This window comes from Bubalus bubalis, chromosome X (assembly GCF_019923935.1).
Source record: "Bubalus bubalis isolate 160015118507 breed Murrah chromosome X, NDDB_SH_1, whole genome shotgun sequence".
In the NCBI taxonomy this organism is placed as follows: domain Eukaryota; kingdom Metazoa; phylum Chordata; class Mammalia; order Artiodactyla; family Bovidae; genus Bubalus; species Bubalus bubalis.
In genome coordinates this window covers 74,513,152-74,527,628 of record NC_059181.1, presented here as the reverse complement: position 1 = coordinate 74,527,628, position 14,477 = coordinate 74,513,152, and positions in this window count along the sequence as shown.

The following is a 14,477-nucleotide window of genomic DNA, read 5'->3' as shown; positions in this document are numbered from 1 at the left end:
AACTTACATCTCCACCAAGAGTGTACAAGGTTCCAATTTCTCCTGTCCTTGCCATCACTTGTTATCTTTCAGTTATTTACTTTTATAGATGTGTGATGATAGCTTGTTGTGGTTTTGACTTCATTTCCCTGTTCATTAATGATATTGATCAAACATATTTGTATTTATCTTTTGGCCATTTGCATGTCTTCTTTAGATAAATGTCTATTCAAATCTTTTGTGCATTTTTTATTGGGAAATTTGGAGTCCACCCCCCCCCTTTTTTTGCTATTGAGTTGTAAGAGTTCCTTTTATATATTTAGGCATTAACCCTCTATCAGATATATAGTATACAAATGTTTTCTCCAACTCCACAGATTGCCATTTTATTCTGATGGTTATTTCCTTGACCATGCAAAAGTTTTTTTTGTTTGTTTTTTTTTTTTTTTTTTTTAGTTTGAGTTAGTCCCACTTGTCTATTTTTGCTTTTGCTGCTAGTACTTTTAGTGTCGTATCCAAGAAATAATTGCCTAGGACCATATCATGAAGTGTTTCCCTTATGTTTTCTTTCTAGGAGTTTTACAATTTCACATCTTAATTTAAATCTTTAATTGATTTTTACACGGTTTTTAAGTTTGGCAAAGACAGGCTCCAAATTCATTCTTTTGTATACAGATATCCAGTTTTCCCAAAATATGATCTAGCAATTCCACTTCTGCGTATACATCCAAAAGTATTTAAGTCAGAATCTGAAGAGATAATTGCACTCTCATGTAAACTGCAGCATTATTCACAATAACAAAGCTATGGAAACAACCTAAATGTCCATTGGAGGATGCATTAATAAAGAAAATGTGGTATATGCATTCAAGGGAATATTATTTAAACAAAGGAAATCTTACCATATGTGACATGGATGAACATGTGGAACAATACACTAAATAAAATAAACCAGTCCAGAAAACAAATACTGCATGACTCTATTATATGAGAAATATTATAAAACAGTTCAGCTCAAAAACAGACAGTAAAATGGTAGTTTCCAGGCATTGAGGAGAGGGGGAAATAGGAGTTCCATTACTATGGATGAAAGATTCAGCTATACAAAATGAATAAATTATAGAGATATGCTGTACAATATTGTGCCTATAGTTAGTATTACAATATTGTGTACTTCCAAATATAAGTATGTTGAGTGTAAAGAAAGCTGTGGTACATATACACAATGGAGTACTACTCAGCCATTAAAAAGAATACATTTGAATCAGTTCTAATGAGGTGGATGAAACTGGAGCCTGTTATACAGAGTGAAGTAAGCCAGAAAAACACCAATACAGAATACTAATGCATATATATGGAATTTAGAAAGATGTTAATGATAACACTGTATGCGAGACAGCAAAAGAGACACAGATGTATAGAACAGTCTTTTGGACTCTGTGGGAGGGGGAGAGGGTGGGATGATTAGGGAGAATGGCATTGAAACATGTATAATATCATATATGAAATGAATCGCCAGTCCAGGTTCGGTGCATGATACTGGATGCTTGGGGCTGGTGCACTGGGACGACCCAGAGGGATGGTATGGGGAGGGAAGAGGGAGGGGGGTTCAGGATGGGGAACACGTGTATACCTGTGGTGGATTCATGTTGATGTATGGCAAAACCAATACAATATTGTAAAGTAATTAACCTACAATTAAAATTTTAAAACACTGTTCTTATCAGAATAAAAAATTAGTTGCCTACAACATTTTTATTTGGCATGTTACTGATTATAAACAAAGGGACCTTTCAGATCTTATTTTTATGAATGGTAGTGTTGAATCAGGACAGAATAATCCCCAAGTCTTTATCTCTTATTGTTACAGTTGGGATCTGAGTGGTTTACAAATGAGTTTAGAAACTCAAAGGCCAGGAAAACTTATCCAGAAATTAACAGATTAAAAGATAATTTGGGGGGCTAAAATATCTGAATTTGTATGTATTACTAGCAAGTGATTAAACCTTCAGAACCTACAGAATTGGTGAGTTGGATGTATTGTCTATACATCCCAAGGATTTAGAGCTCTAAAGGGAGTGGTGTATTTCTTGATTTCTTTAAATGAAGTTTATGACAGATACCTCCCATCATATATAACATACTGTTAATGGGCCAGATGCCGGTATGAAACTGTCATGGAAATTCTTTTTTATTTTTGAAATAAGAAATCCTGAGATTTATGTATATTTTCTCAATGTTTTCTATCCTCTCATTCTCTTTTTTTTTAGTTGGAGGATAATTGCTTTGCCATGTTCTGTTGATTTCTGTCATACATCAACATGAATCAGCCATAGGTATATATATGAATCTCCCTCCCCTCTCCCATCCCATCTCACCCCTCTAGGTTGTCACAAAGCACCAAGTTGAGCTCCCTGTTTCATACAGCAAATTCCCACTGGCTATCTATTTTACATGTGGTTATATATATATATATATATATATATATATATAATTTCAGTGCTACTTTCTCAGTTCGTCCCACCCTCTCCTTCCCTCACTGTGTCCACAAGTCTGTTCTTTATGTTTGCCTCCATAGTATTGCCCTGAAAATAGGTGTGTCGGTATCATTTTTCTAGATTCCATATATATATGCATTAATATATGATACTTGCTTTTCTCTTTTTTACTTACTCCACACTGTAAAATAGGCTCTAAGTTCATCTACCTCACTAGAACTGACTCAAATTCATTCCTTTTAATGGCTAAGTAATATTCCATTGTGTATATGTACCATAACTTCTTTATCCATTCATCTATCGATGGACACCTAGGTTGCTTCTATGTCCTGGCTATTAAAAATAATGCTGCAATGAATATTGGGGTACATGTGTCTTTTTCAATTATGGTTTCCTTGGGGTTTATGCCCAGTAGTGGGATTGTTAGGTCATATGGTAGTTTTAGTCCTAGTTCTTTTAAGGAATCTCCATAGCATCTTCCATAGTGGCTGTATCAATTTACATTCGCACCAACACTGCAAGAGGGTTCCCTTGTCTCCACATACTCTCCAGCACTTGTTTGTAGATTTTTTGACAATGGCCATTCCATTTTTTGACATGTGATTTTTTTGACAATCACATCATCAGTGTGAAGTGATAACTCACTGTAGTTTTGGTTTGCATTTCTCTAATAATAAGTGATGTTGAGCATTTTTCATGTTTTTGTTAGCCATCTGAATATCTTTGGAGAAATGTCTGTTTGGGTCTTCTGCCCTTTTTTTATTGGGTTTGTTTTTCTGATATCGAGCTGCATGTATATTTTAGAGGTTAATCCTTTGTCAATTGCCTCATTTGCAATTATTTTCTCCCATTCTGAGGGTTGTCTTTTCATCTTGTTTATGGTTTCCTTTGCTGTGCAAAAACTTTTCAGTGTAAATAAGCCTAATTTGTTTATTTTTGTTTTTATTTTATTTACTCTGGGAGGTGGCTCATAGAGGATCTTGCTCTGATTTATGCCAAAGAGTGTTCTGTCTATGTACTCCTCTAAAAGTTTTATAGTTTCTACACTTACATTGAGGTCTTTACCACATTTTGAGTTTATTTTTGTGTATGGTGTTAAAAAGTGGTAATGTCTATTATACTTTCTGTCTCTATGAATTTGTCTACTCTAGTAACCACATATAAAAATTATATAATATTTGTGTAGATAATATCCTCAAGGTTAATCCATGTTTTAGCATATGTCAGAATTTCCTTTTTAAGGCTGAATAATAGTATGTGTTATACATAAAAATATATGCACATGCATGTATATAAATATATATAATAAATATTACATTTTTAATCATTCATACATCATTATGGTTATCCAGTTCATTAAGACTTCTTTTGTGTAGTATTTCTGTGTATTCTTGCCACCTCTTCTTAATCTCTTCTGCTTCAGTTAGGTCCTTACCATTTCTGTGCTTTATTGTGCGCTTCCTTGCAAAAAATGTTCTCTTGATATCTACAACTTTCTTTTCCCATTCTATTGTTTTACTCTATTTCTTTGCATTGTTCATTTTAGAAGGCCTTATGTCCCATTTCTATTCTCTGGAACTTTGCATTCAGTTGGGTATATCTTTCCCTTTCTCCCTTGCCTTTTGCTTCTTTTCTCTTCTCAGCTATTTCTAAAGACTCCTTATACAAGCACTTTGCCTTCTTACATTTCTTTTTCTTTGGAATGCTTTTGCTCGCTACTTCCTGTACAATATTACAAACCTCCATCCATAGTTCTTCAGGCACTGTCTATCAGATCTAATCCCTTGAATCTACTTGTCACCTCCACTATATAATCATAAGGGATTTGACTTAGGTCATACCTGAATAGACTAGTGGTTTTTCCTATTATCTTCAATTTAAGCCTGAATTTTGCAATAAGGAGCTCATGATCTGGGCCACAGTCTGCTCCAGGTCTTGTTTTTTTCTGACTGTATAGAGTTTCTCTGTCTTTCACTGCAAATAACATAATCAATCTGATTTCAGTATTGACCATCTGGTGATGTCCATGTGTAGAATCATCTCTTATGTTGTTGGAAAAGGGTGTTCTCTATAACCAGTGTGTTCTCTTGACAAAACTCAGCCTTTGCCCTGCTTCATTATGTACTCCAAGGCCAAGCTTGCCTGTTATTCCAAGTATCTCTTGACTTCCTACATTTGCAATCCAATCCCCTATGTTGGAAAAGACATATTTCTTTGGTATTAGTTCTAGAGGATCTTGTAGGTCTTCATGCTGCTGCTGCTAAGTCTCTTCAGTCGTGTCCGACTCTGTGCGACCCCAGAGACAAAAGCCCACCAGGCTCCCCCGTCCTTGGGATTCTCCAGGCAAGAACACTGGAGTGGGTTGCCATTTCCTTCTCCAATGCATGAAAGTGAAAAGTGAAAGGGAAGTCGCTCAGTCGTGTCTGACTCTTAGCGACCCCATGGACTACAGCCTACCAGGCTCCTCCATCCATGGGATTTTCCAGGCAAAAGTGCTGGAGTGGGGGTGCCATTGCCTTCTCCGGTAGGTCTTCATAGAACAGGCCAACTTCAGCTGCTTCAGCATCAGTTGCTGGGGAATAGACTTGGATTACTGTATAGGCTCGGATGTTGAATGGTTTGCCTTGGAAAGGAACTGAGATCATTCTGTCATTTTTGAGATTGCAGCCAAGCATTGCATTTCAGACCCTTTTGTTGACTGTGAGGGCTTCTCCTTTTCTTCTAAGGGACTCTTGCCCACAGTAGTAGATGTAATTGTTATCTGAATTGAATTCCCCCAGTCCTGTCCATTTCAGTTCACTGATTTCTAAGATATCAATGTTCAACCTTGCCATCTCTTGCTTGACCATGTCTAATTTACCTTGATTCATGTATCTAACATTCTAGGTTATCCTATGCAATATTGTTATTTACAGCATTGGATTTTACTTTCACCTCTAGATATATCCACAGCTGATCATCATTTCGATTTTGGCCCAGCCACTTCATTCTTACTGGAGCTATTAGTAATTGCCCTCTACTCTTCCTCAGAAGCATACTGAGTACCTTCCGACCTGGAGGCTCATCTTCCAGTGTGATATCCTTTTGCCTTTTTTTTTTTTTTTTTTTTACTATTCATGGGGTTCTCCAGGCAAGAATACTGAAGTGGGTTGCCATTTTTCCCTCCAGCAGATCACTTCTTGTCAGACCTCTTCACTATGACCCATCTGTCTTGGGTGGCCCTGTGCAGCATGGCTCATAGGTTCTTTGAGTTATGCAAGCCCCCTTGATTTGACAAGGCTGTGATCCATGATGAGGATTAAGTCATACATTTTATTTTTTTTCAAACTTTTTCTACTCATTGTTTACTTTTGTAAATTGCATTAGATCTGTTTTATCAAGCCTGTTGACCCACTTTTTTTCCCTTTAATCATTATAGTTTTTCTTTATATATATATATATATATATATATATATATATATATATTTGAAGTATAGTTGACTTACAATGTTTCACGTGCACAGCAAGGAGATTCAGTTATACATATACATATATATATATACTTTTTGAAATTATTTTCCATTACACATTATTATAAGATATTGACTGTAGTTCCCTGTGCTATAGAGTAAACATTTCTTACTGGTTAAATATCTATTTTTTAAACTAGAAATCTAGCATTCTATTCATACTAAGTCAAACAAGTGAAATCAAAACATCATTTTTTAGTTAGACAAAAATTCATGTTTTCCAGAAAATATATTATACATATTATTTATATAAATGTATACAAAAACTTATCAACTATGCTTGATAAAAGCTTGAGAAAGAACATAAAAAAAGAAAATATGGAGAAATTAAAAGACATAAACTAAATGTAGTGGAAGAACTGAATGTGAAATAGAAGAAATGAAAAGAAACTAGGTAAAAGTAAAAGATGATCATATTTTGTTGTTGTTCAGTCACTCAGTCATGTCCAATTCTTTGTGACCCCATGGACCACAGCATGCCAGACTTCCCTGTCCCTGACCATCTTCCAGAGCTTGCTCAAACTCATGTTCATGGAGTCAATTATTCCATCCAACCATCTCGTGCTCTGTCATCCCCTTCTCTTCAATCTTTCCCAACTTCAGGGTCTTTTCCAATAAGTTGGCTTTTTGCTTCAGGTGGCCAAAGTACTGGAGCTTTAGCTTCAGCATCAGCCCTCCCAGTGAGTATTCAGGGTCTATAACCTCTAGGATTGACTTATTTCATATCCTTGGAATCCACAGGACTCTCAAGAGTCTTCTCCAACACCACAGTTTGAGAGTATTAATTATTCAGCATTCAACATTCTTTATGGTCCAACTCTCATATCTGTACATTACTATTGGAAAAACCATAGCTTTGACTATATGGACCTCTGTCAGCAAAGTCAAGTCTCTGCTTTTTAATACACTGTCTAGTTTTGTCATAGCTTTTATTCCAAGGAGCAAGGGTATTTAAATTTCATGGCTGCAGTCACCATTTACAGTGATTTTAGAGCCCAAGAAAATAAAGTTTGTCACCACTTCATCATATAGCTCAGTTGCTTTTAAACATGATGCTCATTAGAAACATACCTGGAGCTATGGCGAAAAAAAAAAAGCAATATCTGGGCATTTTTATTTTTCAAAAAAATTCCAAGATAGTTCTGATATGCATCTGCAATTCATAAAGTGATTACAGGCTTTTCTATTTAATGGTAGTTTTAGTGATAAAGAGTTCTATTATTTTCCTGTTGACCAATCATGATACAATTCTATTAAGTGAGTAAAGTTACATAATCACAATAGTAAAAGATGTTTATCAGTTTTCACAGTCAATAGCCATACAAAAAAAATAAAAGATCATTACAATTGTAAGCCATAATGGGAACCTGATTAACCTAAGGATATAAAATAATTTTACACAGTTTGGGGTGGGGGGGGGAAGCAGGTCAAGCAAAGTGATGTGGTAAGTGAAAGTGCATACATGCACATGTTTTCATCTGCCCATAATATAGAAAAAGAATGAAAGAAATGAAGACAACCTAAGAGATCTCTGGGACAACATTAAACACACCAACATTTCCATTATAGGCATTCCAGAAGGAGAAGAGAGAGAGAAGGAACCTGAGAAAAATATTTGAAGAGATATATGCCCATCCAGTCTATGTCTTTTGGTTGGTGCATTTAATCCATTTATATTTAAGGTAATTATTGATATGCAAGATTCTATTACTTTTTTCTTAATTGTTCTAGGTTTGTTTTCTGTAGATCCTTTCATTCCCTTGTGTTTCTGGTCTAGAGAATTTCCTTTAGCATGTGTTTTAAAGCTAATTTGGTGGTGCTGAATTCTCTTAATTTTCGCTGGTCTATAAAGCTTATGACTTCTCTGTCAAATCTGAATGAAAGTCTTGCTGGGTAGAATATTCTTGATTGAAGTTTCTTCCCTTTCATCACTTTAAATATATCATGCCATTCCCTCTGGCTTGTAGAGTTTCTGTTGAGAAATCGCTGATAGCCTGATGGGAGTTCCCATGTATGTTAGTTATCATTTTTCCTTTGTTGCTTTTAATATTTTATCTTTGTATTTAATTTTGACATTTTGATTACCATGTGTCTCGATGTGTTCTTCCTTGGGCTTACCCTGCCTGGAACTCTCTGTGCTTAATGGACTTTGTTGAATATTTCTTTTCCTATATTTGGGAAGTTTTCAGCTATTATCTCTTCAAATATTTTTCTCAGGTTCCTTCTCTCTCTCTTCTCCTTCTGGAATGCCTATAATGGAAATGTTGGTGTGTTTAATGTTGTCCCAGAGATCTCTTAGGCTGTCTTCATTTCTTTACATTCTTTTTCTATATTATGTTCTGTGGCAGTGATTTCCACCATTCTGTCCTCTAGGTCATTTATCTGTTTTCCTACTTCAGTTAGTCTGCTATTAATTCCTTCTAGTGTATTATTCATCTCTTTTGTTTGTCCTTTAGTTCTTGTAGGTCTTTGATAAACATTTCTTGCATCTTCTCCACTGTTTCCCCAGATCCTGCAACATCTTCACTACCATTATTCTAAATTCTTTTTCTGGAATGTTGTTTAACTTCATTTAGTTGTTTCTCTGGGGTTTTATCTTGTCCCTTCATCTGGCACCTAACTCTCTGCTTTTTCATCCCAATTAACTTTCTATAATGTGGTTTTGTTTTAGCCATTGTGGGACTGTGGTTCTTCTCATTTTTTCTGTCTGCCCTCTGATGGAGGAGGCTAAGAGGCTTGTGTGAGCTTCCTGATGGAAGAGACTGGCACTGAGAATAACTGGGTCTTGATCTTGTGGGCAGGGCCTTGATCAGTAAAGCTTTAATACAATTATTTGCTGATGGGTGTGGCTGCAGTCCCTCCCTGGTAGTTTGGCCTGAGGTGACCCAACCCTGGGCCAGGAGACTTCCCTGGTGGCTCAGATCGTAAAAGTGTCTGCCTACAATGCAGGAGACCTGGGTCTCCTGGGTTGGGAAGATCCCCACTTCAGTGTTCCTGCCTGGAAAATTCCATGGACAGAGAGCCTAGTAGGCTACAGTCCATGGGGTTGCAAAGAGTCAGACGCAACTGAGTGACTTCAGTTTTTTCATTTGGACCCATCCCTGAGCTCTATAGGCTCTATGGTAGGGTTAATGGTGACCTCCAAGAGAGACCTCCAAGGGAGATTTTCCAGGACTGCTGCTGCCAGTGCCCCTGTCCCTGTGGTGAGCCCCTGCTGAAACACCCCTCCACAAGAGACCCTCCAACACTAGCAAGTAGCTTTGGTTCAGTCTCTGTGTGTTCACTGTTTCTTTTCTCTGGTATTGGTGCATGCAAGATTTTGCTTGTGCCCTCGAAGAGTGGAGTCTCTGTTTGCCCCAGTCCTATGGAAATCCTATAATCAATTTCCCCTGGCCTTCAATGTTACATTCCCTGGGGACTTCCAGTCCCTTTGCTGGAAGCCTAATGTGGGGCTCAGAACCTTCACAACAGTGGGAGAACATCGTTGGTATTATCTTTCTCCAGTTTGTGGGTCACCCACATGGTGGGCATGGGGTTTGATTTTAGCAAGATTGCACCCCTCCTACCATCTTGCTGTGGCTTTTTATTTGTCTTTGGACATGGGATATCTTTTTTTGGAGAGTTTCAGCATCTTCCTGCCAATTGTTGTTCAATAGCTAGGTGCAATATTGGTTATCTCACAGGAGGAGATGAGCACACATCCTTCTACTCTGCCATCTTGAACCAGAAGATGCTGAACCACTTTTTATAGTTTCTTATTCCCTCCAAAATAGTTAGTATTCTCTCTTTAATTCTTTAATCCTAGTAACCACTTGTTTTAAAGGTATTTCCTCAGATACTATTATTTGAAGGGTTTTTTGTGTGCTATTTTTTTCCCACTAGTTTTTCTTTTGGTATCTGGGTTCTTAATATATTCATTGTGTGTTGCTTATTGTGCCTTGAACAATTAACTGTGGAAATAACTTGAGATCTAGAATGAAAGTAACTTTATCCAGCAAGAATTTGCCTCTGCTTTGAATACCTAGGGATCCTACAATTCTTTCCCCTTATTGAACTAAATTCACAACTTGAGGTGTTCAGGATGATACAGGTGATGTGCATTTGTGCAGCAAAATAGTAAACTTATGTTTTACTTTTACTCTGAGTACCCTGAGGGTCTATATTTTGAGGGCTCCGCTTCCAAATTTAAAATTTTTCTAGTTTGCCAAATGTTCTCAGGGTCAAAATAGTTTGGGTAATGACCTCTCTGGATTCTCACTTTTCCTTCAAATTTTATCTACTACCAAACTGTGTTTTCATTTCTTTCTTGTTTATAAATAGATTTTTTTAAACAGAAGATATATTTTATCCAGTACAGTAAGTCCCCCATATATGAATATTCAAGTTGTGAACTCTCAAAGATGTGAAAATGTGTTTGCTTGTCCAATCATGTGTAGTTCATGTATATGGTGTACATTGTCATGGGTGTTCATCCTCTACAAGTGACTATGTTTTTGTGTACTTTACTGTTCAGTACTATATAGAGTACAGTAGCACAATATCTGTATTTCAAGCCCAGGTTGTCTGGAAGCAAGCAGAAAAGCAGTTTGATGTAGCTGGTACTGCTGAGAAGTGCCAAGTGATAACAATGGAAACATAAGTAAAAATAATTGAGAGAGTGGAGTAAGGTGAAAAGATGGCAGACATCACTCATTCCTATAACATGAATCATTCAACCATTGGCACTATTCTAAGCAAGCTGTGAAGTCTACTGTGTCAATGATGTCAACAATAATGTTGAAGAAGTGTGGCAAAGTGATGTAGGATATGGAGAAACTTCTCAGTATGTGGATGCAGGATAAACATCAGCATCAAGTCTCTCTCAGCTTAATGCTGATTTAAGAGAAAACTAAAAGCCTTTGTGAAGACTTGAAGAATAAACATGGCAAAGAATCAGAGGGCACATCATTTAATGCCAGCCATGGCTGATTTCATTGGTTCAAGGCTAGAGACAACCTCCACAACGTAAAAGTAACTGACAAGGCAGTGAGTACAGATACAGTAGCTGCCTGGGAATTTCCTTAAATGCTTCAAGAAATTATTGATGAGGGTGCATATTTATCAGAATACTTTTTAGTGTGGATGAGGCAGGACTGCACTGGTAGAGGATGCCAGACCAACGTTGTATCAGTAAAGAGGAAAAGATGATGACAGACTATAAAGCAGCAAAAGATAGCCTAACTCTGTTATTTGGCAGCAGTCGTTCTGGCAGTATGAAGCTGGAGCCTCTCTTAATTTATCATTCAGAGAACCCAAGAGCCCTTAAATCGTAGCCAAAGTCTCTCTTCCTGTTGTGTGGAAGAGTAACCATAAAGCCTGTGTTACACAGGGTATTTTCCAGGACACGTTTTTCCACTACTTTATCCCAGAGGCATGGGAATATTTCTTGGAGAAGGACATCCCATTCAACATTCTTTTCCTGCTTGACAATGCTCTGGGCCACTGTCCATTCATACATGACTTTCATCCCAATGTCAAAGTAGAGCATTTGCCACTGAATATTATGTTGCTCATCTAACTTATGGACCAGGGAGTAATAGCGACTTTCAAGAAACATTATTTACCTCACACTTTTTGTCAGGCATTAAAGGCAAGTGACAATCCTGTGAGAATTTTGGAAGAACTATAACATCTACAAGGCCATAAAATCATTGACTTTGCTTGGTATGAGGTTATAGCCATCACTGTGAATAGGGTGTGGAAGAAACCTTGCCTGCCATTTGTTCATGATTTTCATGGATTTAAAGAAGGTTGATGAGGAATTCAAAGAAGTCTTCCGCAACTTAGTGACCCTCAGCTAGAAGCTGGAGCTAGATCTGCAAGAGGATGACTTCACTGAACTCTTTGCTGGGCAACACGGGGAGTGAACTAATGAAGTCCTGATGGAATTGGAGACTCAGAGAAAGGATGAAGAGAAACAAGAGGAAGAGGTAACTGAAGAGCCAAAGAGAATTACAATGCAGGAATTGACAAGCGGGTTTCTTTCTTTGAGGAGGCACTGTTAGTTTTTGAAACATAGGACCCTAAAGTAGAATGGAACACGAAGGTTGCAGCAGCCATTCTGAATGCAATCCAGTGTTACTGTGTCAACTGTGATGGGAAAAAAATAAACTATTACCTAGACATCAATGGATTTTTTTTTTTTGAGAGAACAAGTAGAATTTAGTCCATTAGGAACCAGAACCTGTGCCATGAATGTAAGGCATGAGTGAAATTGCAGCTTGCCCTCCTTCTCCTATTGCTGATGATCCTTCAGCTCTGCCATCCTTCATCCCCCTCCCTCCTCCAGTCAGTAACTCTTCTTGCATGTTCACTTGATGCCAGCACCTGTATGCCAGCTGTTGTACTGTACCACTGTACTTTTCAAGGTACTGTACTATAAGATTAAAAATGTTTTTTTGTTGTTGTTTTTTGTGTCTGCTTGTTTTTTCATGCATTATTTGTGTGAAAAGTATTATAAACCTATTACAGTGCAGTATTATATAGCTGATTGTGTTACTTAGGTACCTAGGCTAACTTTGTTGGACTTACAAACAGAACTGGATTTACAAATGTGCTCTCAGAATGGAACTTGCTCATATGTAGGGGATTTACTAATATCTTAATTTGTTTTCTCAGGGGTGTTTGGTGAGAATAAATTCATATTTCATTATTAAAATGTAAGTCATTCCTGTACTTTTTTGCAAGATCACCTATGCATTTAAAAAGGATGTTGTTATTTTCCCAGCATTCTAAGTGTACAACAGTAAGAGACTTTTCATGTTTCTGACCATAATGCTGGAAATATAAGTCTCCAGGTTTATATTAAGAATATACACATTAAGATGTTACAGCAATCTGAGCCAAAGTATGTATGAGCCTCTAGGCCACTCTTGTTCCTTTAGGCCAATGCTCAGATTAAGGAAGTCTGAGGTACCTATTCTGTACCTCGCTTTAACTAAGTCTTCTTCTGGAAGCAGAATTTTCTAAGCTGCCCACATGAGCTTTCCCCTGTGATTTACCCAGGTCCAGGGTTTCCCAGTCCTATCTTACCACATCAAAAACTTGTAAAGGAAAAGAGATACTTAAGAAGTCTAGAGGTAAAGTCTAAAGTCTAGAGGTAAAGAAGTCTAGTACCCTAGAGGTACACTAGAGGTAAAGAGGTAAAGGGGTAAAGAGTCACTAGAGGTTAAGAATCGGCCTGCAATGCAGGAGACGTGGATTTGATCTCTGGGTCAAGAAGATTCCCCGGAGAAGACATGGCAACCCAGTCCAATATTCTTGCCTGGGAAATCCCACTGAAAGAGGAGCCTGGTGGTCTATAGTCCATAGGGTTGCAAAGAGATGGACACAACTTGGCAACTAAACTATAACAGCAAATTAGGAGGAGCCAAGATGGCGGAGGAGTAGGACGGGGAGAACACTTTCTCCCCCACAAATTCATCAAAAGAGCATTTAAACGTCGAGTAAATTCCACAAAACAACTTCTGAATGCTGGCAGAGGACATCAGGCACCCAGAAAAGCAGCCCAACTCTTCGAAAGGAGGTAGGAAAAAATATAAAAGACAAAAAAAGAGACAAAAGAGGGAGGGACGGAGTTCCGTCCCGGGAAGGGAGTCCCGTCCCGGGAAGGGAGTCTTAAAAAGAGAGAAGTTTCCAAACACCAGGAAACCCTCTCACTGCCGAATCTGTGCCGAGCTTTGGAAGCACAAAGGGCAACATAAAAGGGAGGGGAAAAAAAAATAAACAATTAAAAATCACGGATTGTGAGCCCTACGGTAACTCCCCCAGCGGAGAAGCAGCGCAGACACCTGCACACGCCATTAGCAAGCGGGGGCTGGGCAGGGAAGTGCGGCGCGGGCTGTGTCCCTTAGAGTAAGAATCGGGCCGAATGTCCTGAGCGCTATCTGAGCGAAATAATTAGGGCTAGCAAACCAGACTGTGGGATATCTACCACGCGAAAAGCCAGCCCTAACCTAAGACACCGCCAGGCCTGCGCACAGAACAAAGGACTGAACAGAGATAGCCGGCTGCAGACCTTCCCCCTCCGGTGACAGGCAGCCAGAGCCGGAAGGGGGACATCGCAGCCCCAGAGAGACACTATCTATAAAACTGTAAGCAGGCTTCTTTGCTAACTAAAACTTCTTGGGGGTCTGGACGGTCAACAGCTGCCTGAGAAGGTGCGCCGGTTTTACACCCAGATAACCGAGTGGCGGGGAGGCGATAAGTCGCAGCATTGGCGCCCGCCAAACACCTCATCACCTGAGCTGCTCGGATCTGGGAAGAACACAAAACGCAGGCCCAACCGAGTCTGCGCCTCTGAGGACTACCCGAGTGCCTGAACCTGAGCGGCTTGGACCTGGGAGCTCAGCCCAGGGCCGGCCTCTGATTGTTCCCGGCGGAACAACCTAGAGCCCGAGCAGTGTGGGCAGGGAGGCTACACGCGCCGTGAGCGGGGGCAGACCCAGTGTGG